This window comes from Pogoniulus pusillus, chromosome 2 (assembly GCF_015220805.1).
Source record: "Pogoniulus pusillus isolate bPogPus1 chromosome 2, bPogPus1.pri, whole genome shotgun sequence".
Classification (NCBI taxonomy): domain Eukaryota; kingdom Metazoa; phylum Chordata; class Aves; order Piciformes; family Lybiidae; genus Pogoniulus; species Pogoniulus pusillus.
In genome coordinates this window covers 38,226,355-38,241,134 of record NC_087265.1, presented here as the reverse complement: position 1 = coordinate 38,241,134, position 14,780 = coordinate 38,226,355, and the positions used below count along the sequence as shown (strand labels likewise).

General features: G+C 42.9%; 1 protein-coding gene across 1 annotated transcript in view; it reads left to right on the top strand.

Moving 5' to 3' along the window:
- PPP1R1C (protein phosphatase 1 regulatory inhibitor subunit 1C) overlaps positions 1-14,780 on the top strand; it is a 60,207-nt gene that overhangs the window by 6,398 nt on the left and 39,029 nt on the right. The window lies entirely within an intron of this gene.

Below are 14,780 nucleotides of genomic sequence, written 5' to 3'. Positions count from 1 at the left end.
AGTTGTTTTCTTCTAAGTCTTCCCATCCATCCCTGATGTCTGCTGCAGCTTTGACAAGATTCTGTCTTCACTGATTTAGGTCAGGTCCATTGTGCCATAAAGTGAAGATGGAATATTTACTAAGACTAAGTCATTTTAAACCAATGATGGGTACAAAAAAGATTGGATTCTTTATTTCCATAGAAATAGTGCTAGACCACACTAAATGGTTTAAAAATGGGTGGTAGATATGACTACAGAAGCTTCTATCCAGCCTGCAGTATTGGCTGGTGCTTTTTCATTCTGGCTGCATCTTGTGGACTTGCAATCAAGTCAACAAAAGAGAAATTAGAATTACAGCAGCAACAATTATTGCAAATATGAGCTTGTAAAGCAACACAGCAATGAATAAACCCATTATTCTTTCTACAAGTGCTCTGTAAACTGTTCTTTGATGGGTTATGTCACATCTGAGCAGAGAAGGTAGCACTAGACTCAAATTGTGAAGTTACTTAACTCTATTGTGCTTCAGTTGCCATCAATGGAGCTATATTTTCAGAGCATCTGATGTTTGATTTCACAATAGCTAAGCACATTTGCCTTTTGTTTGAGATTATATGACCCATTTACTCTTTGTGAAAGTGAATACCAACATAAGTGGAGAGAACTACAAAAATGTGCAGCATCTCATCCTGTGCAGGCTGTCTGGAAAACTGAATGCCACTACACCATGACGGCAATCTTCTTGGCACTGCCATAATACACTCATGACCTCCTGCCTCCTTACCAAACATAGCAGAATAGATAGGAAAATCCATTCTTATAACCTGAAATAGGAGTCTGACCATGATTTAAATTAGCAGAATATCAGTATCATATTGCAATGGCTCAAGATAAAGCTGGTGGCAACGTAGAGAAGTCACAGTGGAGAGAGGAAAACATGTCAGAGCACAACTCAGTTGTAATGTCGTTAGGACTCACTTTGATCAGAAAATGATACGAGTGTTGCTGTATGGACTGGTGTTGTCACAGAGCCAACCCAACATCAAACAACCTGGCTGGCAAAGACTTCAACTTGTCTCAGAGTATTTGGTCTTCTTGAAGCATTAGAATATAGATAAACATTAGGATAAACTTCTGCATTTCTTAACTTCATAACTGTTTGCTCTTTTCGACTTCTCTTTCTGCTCTGTTGCCTGCTTTGGCTTCCTTGTTTGTAATGTAAATGTTACTCAGTGTTGGGAAATAAGAAAAACATACCAATGTGTTTTGACAACTCTTCTCCAAAGCTGCCTTTTTGTATTTTGCAGTTCTTATGTCAGGGCAGAAAGGGTACATTATCACTGTAAAAACAGCATCAAACTTGTATTCCAGTTACAACTCAGTACATCTGTGTTTTCTGAAGGCTACAAATCATCCCTTGAAGATGAGCAAGCTGTACCTACCTCCAGACAAAGCACTTACTTGCAGCTTGTCTTTGGGCATTAGCAGTTTTGCTGTTCTCTGGGTTGGGATTCATGCCTTTCAGCTTACTGGCGTTTCCCCAGCAGCCTGCTGAAATGCTTCGGAAGCAGCCTCAGTATTCGGTGCAGCAGCAAGAAACAGCCAGATGGGTAATGGAATGAAAAACTGTCCTTACACCTATGCCAATTTCATGACAACCCTGAGTGAATTTTCTTTATACTGAATTGGCTCTAGATGCTCCCAGACTTTCCCCACACAAATCTCATTACACATATAGATGTGCTTTTCTGATGATGCAAACTATACCAGCACCACAAACCAGAGGGGATAAATGCAGGATGCTCCACCCAGCATTAATGTTTGTGACTGGTATTTGTTTGTGACTGGATGAGGCACTTAGTGCCATGGTCTAGTTGATTGGTTGGGGCTGGGTGATAGGTTAGACTGGATGATCTTGGAGGTCTCTTCCAACCTGGCTGATTCTATGATCTATGAGTCTATGATTTGTTAGAATGTGCTTCTAGGTGAATGAATGTGTTTGCTTTGCATCTATTGACCACATCTGGTTTTTCTCTCCACCACCTTCAACATCCACCAAAAAAAATAAAAATAAGGAGGGATCAAAAAATACCTACTAAGTAGGAGGCAGCTGGTTCTGGGCATAGTGAAGCAGTTCTGCTATGCTTTCTCAGGCAAAGTCTCACTGAAAGATGACACAGTAGAGAAGTCTTCGTCTCAGAGTTCAAGAAGACTTATTTATCAGGAGCTTCAGATTCTGGTAGGACACACTGCTTACACACTGCTTACTTTGGTTCAGGAAATAGAAATTGAGTGAGCCAAATAGCAGCTGTTTTCAATTGCAGATGTAGGCTTCTAGTCACAGAATCATAGAATCAAACAGATTGGAAGAGATCTCCAAGATTATCCAGTCCAGCCTATCATCCAGCCCTAGACAATCAACTAGACCATGGCACTAAGTGCCTCAGCCAGGCTTTTCTTGAACACTTCCAGCAATAGTAACTCCAGCACCTCCCTGGGCAGCCCATTCCAATGCCAATCACTCTCTCTGGCGAGAACTTCCTCCTAACATCCAGCCTAGACCTCCCCTGGCATAACTTGAGACTGTGTCCCCTTGTTCTGTTGCTGGTTGCCTGGCAGAAGAGACCAACCCCACCTGCCTACAGCCTCCCTTCAGGTAGTTGTAGACAGCAATGAGGTCACCCCTGAGCCTCCTCTTCTCCAGGATAAACAGGCCCAGCTCCCTCAGCCTCTCCTCATAGGGTTTGTGTTCCAGGCCCCTCACCAGCTTTGTTGCCCTTCTCTGGACATGTTCCAGCACCTCAACATCTCTCTTGAATTGAGGAGCCCAGAACTGGACACAGTGCTCAAGGTGTGGCCAGACCAGTGCTGAGTCCAGGGGAAGAATAACCTCCCTTGTCCTACTGGCCACACTGTTCCTGATCCAGGCCAGGATGCCTTTGGCTCTCTTGGCCACCTGGGCACACTGCTGGCTCATGTTCAGCCTGCTATCTACCAGTATCCCCAGTTCTCTTTCTTCTTGGCTGCTCTGACATAGCCTGTAGGAGTTTGGTTTCTTCTACTGATGACAGTCTAGTTTGGCTGAAATAAGTGAATTTAGTCAAAACAAGAACAAGTCCTTCTCATTCACCAGACCTTGTCTTCCCTCTATGAGACTGGGAAGTATGGGACGTGGAAAGACCTGAGCTAGCCCAGCAGACTGGAAATAGAGGCTGGTTTTTCAGAACCAGGACTCAGAATTCTGGACTAGATTAGAGGCCAAACCCAAAATTTTTACTTGTTCTCACTGTAGGTGGAATTGCATTAATACATTTCCCTCATTCCAGCCTTAAATTAATCAATGTTCTTTTTTATTTATCAGTGCAGCTACGCTCCTAATGTGCACCATGACATTACTTGTTCCTCCTACTCCCTGCCTCCTATTGGTTTTGTGTTGGAAAGGTCAATGTCCATGGAACTATCTGAAAGTGAAGGAGGTATTTTTAGAGTTGAACCTTGTACTCTTCATCTGTTTTCCTCATTCCTTATACAAAAGCACCATAGAAACAGCTTTATTCCACCCCAGGAGCTTATTTGCAAATAATTTCTAATATATATGTCATCATGTTACAGATCCCCAGCTGTTTGATTACTCAGCTTCAGGACTGATAAGCTTTCAGACTGTTTACCTATGTTATCACCTCTGTGCATATCAACACGACAAAGAATCATGCCATGGGTAGAGGATAGCAATGTGTGCACAACTACCTAATCTGCTTGAGGAAGTTAGCTGCACAGCTTCTAACTTCAGTGCATTCATAAGGCTCAGTATTTAGCTAGAGGAACTCTAACATATTTTCACTGTGCCAAATACCTGAACACATCATTCAGTTTGTTTTGGTGAGGGTTCTGAGTAGATGGTCAGCTTTCTATTAAAAAAAAATTAAGTGCCTAGTTGTAATTAAGTACTTCTTATGGTCAAAATACTTCAGCTCTATTTAATGTAGCTACCTGAATATATGTGCTAGTTTAAAGCAGGCTAGAATGTTTTGGTGAGTGGAACTAGATCACAGGCTGTGAAAGGAAAACAGTGGTGATGTCTACTCCCCTCAGAGTCTTGCTGAAGAAGAAAGGAAAACATTAGATAACACTCTGGCCATTTTGTCACACTCTGTCTTGAGCTTCTGACTGAGCTGCACCTCCCTAACCTCACCTTCCACTCACCATTGCTTCTTAACCTCTTGGCTGAACCTCTATTCTTCCTTAGGACTGGGGTGAGGTTGAGAGGGGCAGGGGGAAGGTGCAGGGGTGGTTGAGAGCCCCTCCTGGGGACTCAGGTTTCTGGGAGGGGAGTTGTGTTTCTGTATTACCTTTTTACCTTGTATATTTCTGTCTATAACTGTATATACTGTAAATATCTGCTTGTATATTGTGCCAGCTGTAAATAAATAGCTTCATTCATATTCCCAAGCTGAGCCTAGTCTGGGTGATTTCTAAAGTGTGGGGGGGCAGAGAACACCCAAACTATCACAGTAGACAATCTGGGAAGTAGGTGGTCTTTAGAAAAACAACACAAAAGAGTTTGGATCAAAATAACTACAGTTTAGCCTGTGGCAAATATTCTCTTCAGATTTTGAGTGTGGGTTTGGGTTTTTTTAAGTGGTAAAAAAAAAATAAATTAGTCCATTTAAGCCTAAAATATGTTTTGAATAAGAATGTCAAATTAGTTTGATTTGAGATTGTGTTTAAATTATACTTCAGTAATGTGATATTGATTTATTTTTTTCCCCCATCAGGTAATAAACTAAAATCCATTAATAAATGATTCAGTCAAGCTGAGGGGGGAAAAAAGCCCAACAATGTCTGACCTCTACTATTTAGTACTTAATGCAGCACTCATTTACCATGGTGACGTATGTGGAATAAATAGATAATGCAGATAGATGAGAAAGAATCCAGCTTTTAGCCCTAACCTCATTATGTTTAGAATATTGGGAAGGGGTTGCACTTAAAGCATCAATCAAGGTAGCCCTGTTTATTGAGCTTTCAGAGACAATACTTAACTCTTTATGTGGAGTAACTGAGGTTAAAGCTTCACTTCAAAATACCAAAATTCAATGAATCTGGTCCAGGGGCTAGCAGAGACTCTGAACAAAATGAAGTTATCGATCATTACATTTTTTTCCAACTGCCCAAGTCTGCAGAAATTCAAAGAGAGCAGCAGGGAGGTTGTGCTAGTTTGAAGCAGGCTAGAATGTTTGGGTGAGAAGAACTAGATTACAGGCTGTGAAAGGAAAACAATGGTGATGTCTGCTTCACTCACCATCTCACTGAGAAGCATGGGAAGAAGAAATGAAAACATTAGATAACACTCTCGACATTTTCTCTCACTCTTACTTGGGTTGCTGACTAAGCTGCATCTCTCTAACACACCCTCCACTCACCTTTGCTTCTTCATCTCTTGGCCAAACCTCCATTCTTCCTTGGGACTGGGGTAAGATTGAGAGGGGCAGGGGGAAGGTGCAGGGGTGGTTGAGAGCCCCTCCTGGGGACTCAGGTTTCTGGGAGGGGAGTTGTGTTTCTGTATTACCTTTTACCTTGTATATTTCTGTCTAGAACTGTATATGCTGTAAATATCTGCTTGTGTATTGTGCTAAGCTGTAAATATAAGCTTCATTTATATTTCCAGAGCTGGCTGAGCCTAGTCTGGGTGATTTCTAAAGTGTGGGGGGGTGGGGAACACCCAAACTGTCACAGAGGTGTAGAGCTTAGCTTTGCTTTCCTGTGATTCTGAACTGTTTTTGTCACCCCCTGGTGGAAACAAGATCAGTTGGACAAGCCAAGTCTCTTTTTACAGTCACCAAAGCAGTCCAGGGTAGAATTGAACTACAGTCTATAGGAATGAGCTCTGTTTGCCCCTTCTATCCCTCAAAACACTACTCATGTGCCTGCAAATGAAATTATCATTTCTACTGTAAATGGCTTTACTGGAGGATAAAAGAGAATATCATGGTTAGCAGAACAGAGTAGAGTTGCATGCTCACTCTTTGTTCTTTTTTCCCTGGGATACCTGGGGTGCAGAGGTACAACAGGGAATTAATGTCTTGGCATTACTTATCTTACGGAACTGAACTGCTCTTAGAGAGTTCACAGTGCTAAGCTGACAAATGTCCATTTTAAAGGTTGTGGTTTTCACCTGAGGCTAGGTCCCCACGTCCTTCATTCTGATGGGACAAGCAACAAAGAGTCACACCAGGCAGAAAAGGAGCTTGTGCAGACAAAGTTCGATAAAGCAATGAATTGGCTTCTACAGTACTGCTTATCCCAGTGCCCACACCTCTCATAGCCTAAACACTTCAGCACTTAGCCTCCACTGTTCAGAGACTCGTGGTGATAGTATTCCCTTCAAGTCTTTCTGACGTTCCCTGCCACAGCTGTTCTCAAAACAGTGGCAGGAAACAAGATCTGGATGAACCTTTCCCACTCTTTTTTTGACTACCACCAAACAGAATTCACAAGCATGTGGCTGTTTTACTCTCTCTCTGTTGTCTTAGGATCTACAAGACAGCCGCAGAACCAGGGAGCAATTTAACCTACAAGCCCAACTGGTCTGAATTGAACACATTTCTGTTACTATGTGCTATGTTATAACATTTCTCTCTTTGAAGTGGAATTGTGCTGGTGAAAGAAAAGGTGATTAGGGGTGCAGGGGAGAAAAAAAAAAGTTTCTCTTTAAAAAGTTTTTTGATGCAGAAGATTTTTGATGCAGATCAATGTTAGGTTTTTACTGTCTGTTTTGGAAATACAGTAAATAGATATCAAGGCTGTAATGGTTTAGAAATGTGCTTTCAAGCTTCCTAAAATGCTGATACTCCTCTGTGACTTAGGTTTTAATGTATGCAGCATATCCCATGGGAGGGTGCAGAATAGCTCATTCCACAGGAATCACAACGAGGTGTTTCTGGTTGTGACAATACAGATGGAGATGTATAAATCTGAGTCCGTAATCCCTCCTGCCTCTGGTATGTAGTAAGGTTAGCAGGAATTCTGAAAAATGCCTTTGGCACTTGCAGCTGGCTGCATCTGAGTCAATGATGATTGCTCTGCCTTTTCTATCCTACCCTAGTCATGCTAATCACAGTATCACAGTATCATCAGGGTTGGAAGAGACCTCATAGATCATCAAGTCCAACCCTTTACCACAGAGCTCAAGGCTAGACCATGGCACCAAGTGCCACGTCCAATCCTTTCTTGAACAGCTCCAGGGATGGCGACTCCACCACCTCCCCGGGCAGCCCATTCCAGTGTCCAATGACTCTCTCAGTGAAGAACTTTCTCCTCACCTCAAGCCTAAATCTCCCCTGGCGCAGCCTGGGGCTGTGTCCTCTCGTTCTGGCGCTGGCCACCTGAGAGAAGAGAGCAACCTCCTCCTGGCCACAACCACCCCTCAGGTAGTTGTAGACCTAATGGTGAGAAAGAGATTAGTAGTAGTTTTGCTGACTCTTTGAAAGCTTAAAAAACCAAAGAGTGAATTTACAAAAATGGTATTTTCTTTTTGTTAAAGAGTGATAAACACCAAGAAATGCTACTGTTTATAGTTCTCTTCCTCCTCTATAACACGATACATGCGTGCAAGTCACTTTGAGCTTGCACATTCTAACTGTAAGCAAGCCATGAGCACTTGGCCAGGACTAGCTTTACACCACATTCTTATTGGAGTCCTTGAGATATTCTTCCAAAGGGAAGGAAACTGCAAAGGCAGCAATAATAATCACTAGCTAAGGAAGAGTTTTATTGTTTGGTATTTGTTTTCTTCTCCCCTGGTAAATGTCACTCTCCCAAATGTACAATACACAACCATGTGTGGCTTTTATGAGCTACAGCACGCTAAGAAGTAGTTGACATTTCGGTTTTGGTTGCTGTTGCTGGATTTTACTTTAGATCTTAAGCTACTTCTACTGCTCACAACTAAGAAAGGAACTGCTTTCAGTGATAGCTATTGCAGCTGTAACTCTGATACAAAGATCGTCATCAGCAAGCCAGTTCTGAGCCATTTACTAGCACAATCATAGAATCATAGAATCAACCAGGTTGGAAGAGACCTCCAAGATCAGTCAGTCCAATCTAGCACCCAGCCCTATCCAGTCAACTAGACCATGGCACCAAGGGAACTATTTTAATAAGTAATATCACAGTATCATCAGGGTTGGAAGAGACCTCACAGATCATCAAGTCCAACCCTTTACCACAGAGCTCAAGGCTAGACCATGGCACCAAGTGCCACGTCCAATCCTGCCTTGAACAGCTCGAGGGACAGCGACTCCACCACCTCCCCGGGCAGCCCATTCCAGTATCCAATGACTCTCTCAGTAGGGGATGGGTTAGCCTCGTATCTCTGGTAGCCATGAGTTGTTCTTCACGGTCTTTGCCTCAGCTCCAGCCATTTAAAAAGTTTTTAAGCACACTGCTTTTGTTACATTTGGTATAACAGTAGCCATGGTTTGCAAATATATCCTGGTCTCACAGTATGTTTTGCTCGAGTGCATGCACTTCAGAGGCACGTGTTGGTTCTTTGAGCCTGTTTCTTTGAGTATTTGCTGGCAGTTACTCAGTAGTTCTGGCCCTCCCCTGTGCTAGTTTGAAGCAGGCTAGAATGTTTGGGTGAGAAGAACTAGATTACAGGCTGTGAAAGGAAAACAGTGGTGATGTCTGCTTCACTCATAGGCTTGCTGAGAAGTATAGGAACAAGAAATAAAAACATAGACAACCACTCTCGCTGGGGCTGCTGCCTGAGCTGCTCCTTGCTCTCTAACCTCACCCTCCATTTTGGACTAATCCACTTTGCTTCCTAACCCCCTGGCTAACCCCCTGGCCAAACCTCTGTTCTTCCTTGGCACTGGGGTAAGGTTGAGAGGAAGGTGAAGGGGTGGTTGAGAGCCCCTCCTGGGGACTCAGGTTTCTGGGAGGGGAGTTGTGTTTCTATATTACCTTTTACCTTGTCTATTTCTGTACAGAACTGTATATAGCTGCTTGTATATTGTGCCAGCTGTAAATATAAGCTTCATTTATATTTCCAGAGCTGGCTGAGCCTAGTCTGGGTGATTTCTAAAGTGTGTAGGGGGGTGGGGAACACCCAAACCATCACATCCCCTAACCTCTCAAACAATGTCTTTATCTGTACTGCTCTTCTGTTTCCTTCATGTGAGTATTTTCTTTTATTGCTAGGTTTCAGGCCAGGTGAGGATATACTGCAAGTTTGGAAACTGCCCTTAATCTGTGCAGCAAAGATGTAATCTTTATTGACATCTGCTTTTGTGTCAGAGTTAGACCCTGTGTCAGCGTAACCTTACAATGAGAGTTCTTCTACATAGTTGGGCAAACTTTCAGACATCTCATTGCCCTTTAGATCTATTTTCCAGTCCTTGCCCTTTACCTCATTCCATATCTCTGTGACAGTCTATTTTTTCCAGGGTCTTCTTGTAGTTCAGTTTGGCTTTCCATCAGCACCTGGGGCACCCAGAAACTCTGGCTGTCAGGTTTGCCTTCTGGCTTGTGAAAAAGTTTCACACCACTGATCACAGCAGTTTGCTTCAGTTTATCTCACTTATATTTCTCTTCATCATGAGCATGGTGAGAGCCTGGAATGTGTTGCCCAGGGAGGTGGTTGAGGCCCCATCCCTGGAGGGGTTTAAGGCCAGGCTGGATGAGGCTCTGGCCAGCCTGATCTAGGATAGGGTGTCCCGGCCCATGGCAGGGGGGGTTGGAAGTAGATGATCCTTGTGGTCCCTTCCAATCCTGACTGATTCTATGATTTTTGCTTTATGAAATGAATTAACCTGGATTCTCAAAGGTGCAGTAAACATTAGTATGACTGTCATTACTTAGATAATGACTGAGAGTTCTGATGAAGAAAACTGTCAACGTGTAGCTGATGTTCTTTTATACCCAAATTAACTCTAGGACTGGTTCATTTTTTCCCCTCTTCTTTCTGAATTCCCTTTTAAACCAAACTCCTGCTACATATCTAGAATAAAATGCTGTCTTTTAAGTCACTGGTAAAACTTCTTGTTGCTTACAGACTAATAAAGTCCACAGCAAGACATTTTTATGTTTTCCACTTGCTTCAGAAGTTCTTTTTCCCTTGATTTTTCTGGCTTTGCTGATAAAGAGCATAGATTTTATATGGTACCTGCATCGAGCAGCCCTCTCCCTGTTTGTGCTGAACACATTTTTCTCTGCTCTTGGCGGAGGGTTGAAATGTTACAGGGAGAACAGATTTGTTGTTAAGCTTGACTTTGTTCTGCTGGATATGAAAGAAGTACTTTGCTGTTAACTAAAGGGTGTTCCTTTGGAATGTGCCCATTTAAGGGTGCTCTGAAGCAACACAGGGGCAGACTTCTGTACGCAGTGACACCCCATGGTCTTGCCAGAGGTTCCTCTGAGTTCTGACACTATGAGTCCTGGCAGAAAAGGACCTGTGAGTGCTGGTTGACAGTCAGCTGAGCGTGAGCCAGCAGTGTGCACAGGTGATCAAGCTGGCTAACAGCATCTTGGCTTGTATCGGAAGTAATGTGGCCAGCAGAACTAGGCAGTGATTGTCCCCCTGTACTCACACTGGCAAGGCTGCACATCAAATACTGGGTTCAGTTTCAGACTCCTCACTCCAATAAGGTGCTGCAGTGTGTTCAAATAAGAGCAGTGAAGCTGGTAAAGGGTTTAGAGAACAAGTGTTATGAGGAGCAGCTGAGGGAACTGAGGTTATTTAGCCTGTAGAAAAAAAAAAGTCCAGGAGAACTTCAGTCTCAGGTCAGCCTTTTCTCCCAAGTAACAAGTGATAGGCTGAGAGGAAATGGCCATGAGCTGCACCAAGGGAGATTCAGATTAGACATTAGGAAAAATTCCTTCAAAAAAAGGGGTCTCAAGATTGAAATTGGCTCCCCAGGAACACGGTAGAGTCATCATCCCTGGAGGTATTTAAAAGACATGTAGATGTGCTGCTGAGGGATGTGGTTTAGCGGTGATGTGGCAGCGGACTTTATGACTTTAAAGGTCTCTTACAATCAAAACAATTCTGTGATTTCATGATTTTTTTCATGCCAGGTTTCTCTACAGGTCTGTTTTGTGCTCCATCATTCAAAGCCAGAATAGCATCAGAGAAAGCCTTACAGAGTTGGTAGCAGATGGGATGCTGCAGAGGCAGACAGAAGTGTTCCTCCAAGAAGGCAGATAGAACAGCTCATCCTTATTAATGTATATAGAGAAAAGGGTTCATTAAATTCAAATTATCTTACTGTGTATATTTAAAGAAGCTATATTGATTGGTGAGACTTATTTGGAATTCAGTTTATGTTTACATTTAAAGGTATCTTAGGGAAGGGGAATGAGAAGTTGAAAGCAAAATGCTTAAGAGAGCAATGATTTTTTTGAGGTGCTTAATGTAATTATTCATGGCTGCTCTGTGGTAAGGCTTCAAACCTGACTCATCACTGCTTTATTCCTGTTTAATGCCACTGAAACTAGACTGAGCCTGGCATGAAACTGAAATAACAAGGTGGTGAATCAGGCACTATAATTCTCTTCTGAGAGCTGTGTGATGTAAACAAATACATTTAAATCCACACTTGAGTGTTTTAAGGTCTTTGTTTTCTTCCAGACCAAATTATGGTCTCAGAATGTATGCTTTAAAGAAATTTTGATGTGTGTAATTTATGAAAGGTGCTTTTATTTCACATTCTTATGGCTGGGCAGTTGAAAGTGAGTTCTTGCATACTGCCTGTGTGATCTTCAGAGATATAGGTGCATTCTGGATCAGATGCTGGTGTATGTATATATGTATGTGTTGGTGTTAGAAGTGAAAGGATGATTGCTCTTACTGCCTGTGTGATCTTCAGAGATATAGGTGCATTCTGGATCAGATGCTGGTGTATGTATATATGTATGTGTGTTAGAAGTGGAAAGGATGATTGCTCTTTTCATTTACTCCTTGACGTTGAGCAGCATTAAGCAAGATTTTGTGTGACAAAGGAAATTGCTGCCCCAACTCTCAATACTAATAACGGCTACTTGAATATTGAAGGACATAAACAGAGCAATGCAAATGTAAATGAGATGATTTACCTGGGAAAAAAAATCACGTGTCAAAACATTTGCTTCATCTGGCCTGTGGCATTTTAGTGAGCTACAAACCACTTGTTACAGTCAGGAATTAGTTGGAAAAGATTGCCCTATGATCTCTCGGTGATGGTGCTGTCAGTAGTATGGGACCACTTCTATCCCACATAACTGCAAATGCCTGCTGGAAAAAGCATGCAAATGCTTGTGTGTATAGCAAATTTCTCTCTCCCTTATGTTTTTTATTAATATTTCCTAGATGAGTCCTGTTATTAGTGTTCCTAAAAGCCCAGGCTGTAATTTAGACGCTGATTAGCGTGTGGAATGCAGCAGAACTGCAATGTACTCACTCTGCTGTCAGCACTTGAATAAGGAGGGAAGCAGACCCTCCAGCTACATTTACCACAGCAGCTGGGATGCTGGAGTTTAATGAGGTGTTTTCTGCAATGTGAAGATTTTTCAGAAGCACACTTATGCCAGGAGGGCTTGCCAGGATATTTTTTGTAATTAAATGTAATTACATCTATACCCATACTCCAGTATCCATTGATAGATACAGGCAAGCAAAAATCAGCAAGGAAAAGTCAAACAATTAACTACATTAAGCCATTTTTTTTGTTTGCATTTTTGGTCTTTCTTTCCTTTCAGAACTGTGGTTCAGTAAAAATGCTATGAGCTGGTAGCTGATCTGCCAATGTGTAGTTAGAACTCTGCCAAAAACAAAGTGTTAAGGTTTTATTTGATCTTGCTTTATTTTCTGGAGGAAAGGAAAAGTGGTTTTGATATCACGAAAGAAAAATCAAAACAACCCAAACCAGATAATATTATGCCAGTCAATTTCTAAGTCAAATTTCAATGGAGTTTGCTTCACAACTCAGAAATTGGTTAATTTCTTTCATATATTTTGAGGAAAAAAAACCCAAAAGTCATTGTTCCTGGACTCAGTACTGTTTGACCATGGAAGCATTTCATCAGAACCAATGAAATGAATTTGGCTGAACGGTTTCATAGCAGAAGCATTATCTGGTTTTTCTCTAGCTTGGGGTGTCCCGAACTAAAGTTTGCATGTGAAAGGCTAGATCCTCATGAGGTTCAACAAGACCAAGGGCAAGGTCCTGCACCTGGGTTGAGGCAGTCCCAAGCACAAATACAGGCTGGTTAGTGACTGGCTGAGAGCAGCCTGAGGAGAGGGACTTGGGGTGCTGGTAGATGAGAAGCTCAACATGAGCCAGCAGTGTGCACTTGCAGCCCAGAGGATCAACCAGACCCTGGGCTGCATCAGGAGAAGTGTGGCCAGCAGGGCCAGGGAGGTGATTCTCCCTCTCTACTCTGCTCTGCTGAGACCTCACCTGGAGTACTGCATCCAGTTCTGGAGCCCCCTGTTACAAGAGGGATGTGGAGATGCTGGAGCGTGTCCAGAGAAGGGCCACGAGGATGAATCAGAGGGGCTGCAGCAGCTCTGCTATGAGGACAGACTGAAAGAGTTGGGGCTGTTGAGTCTGGAGAAGAGGAGGCTCCAAGGTGACCTTCTTGTGGCCTGCCAGTATCTGAAGGGGGCTACAAAAAAGCTGGGGAGGGACTTTTCAGGCTCTCAGGGAGTGACAGGACTAGGGGGAATGGAGCGAAGCTGGAGGAGTGGGTGGGTTCAGACTGGATGTGAGGAGGAAGTTGTTCAGCATGAGAGTGGTGAGAGCCTTGAATAGGTTGCCCAGGGAGGTGGTTGAGGCCACATCCCTGGAGGGGTTTAAGGCCAGGCTGGATGGGGATCTGGTCAGCCTGATCTAGGGTAGATCGTCCCTGCCCATGGCAGAGGAGTTGGAACTAGATAATCCTTGTGGTCCCTTCCAACTCTGACTGATTCTATGATTCTATGATCCCTGCTTCTGTTCATCTACTTCACTCTTTCAGCAGCACTGTTTATACACAGGTGAAGACAGGATTTTAAGACAGCTCCAGACTGGCAGTGATACTGTGCACTTAAAATCTCTCACCATGCTCATTTCTTTCAGATGCAAGTTATATCTTTTAAGACATTCACTGACTAAAAAACCTATTAGAGGCACAGAGCTCATGCTTTATTTCCACTATTTGAGCAACTGCTTTTATTAGTTTTAAAGGGCAACTTTCGACACTGTGTCAAAAACTAACCAAATCCAAAGCTCTGTCTGCTCCCTGGGACTTTTTAGCTTAAACTCCTCCGCTTTGTTGTCCCTAGAAACACAAGAGTTTTTTTCCACCCACGATACCAGCCTCTTACTGAGATTCTTTTGTGTAAAAGCCTACCTTTTTGACCTGTCACATTCCTCCAATGCCTGCCTGAAACTCTACAGAAAAGGCTTTTATTTGCTCCTGCCAAGGGGAAAGAAAGCAGAGTACTAACTGGATGATGAGATAAGCCTTTGCCGGATGACTCCACTGCAGAACCCATGGGTGATATCAGAGGCCAAGTCTTTTAAATAGGTCACCTCTTTCCCTGCATAGCTGCTTCGAGTGCATTAACACTATCCAGTGGGAGAAGAAAGGCAGATGAATTTTCATCTTACTCTTTAACAACCACAAGGCTTCCCCCAGCATGGTCATGTTTGCACAACAGTAGAGATTTGTGGCAAAAGCAATCAGCAGCATCTAATGGTTGTCATCCTGGCTACAACCAGCCTCTTTCCACTCCATTCTTTTCTGACCCTCATATAATAACACCTTTGGGGTGG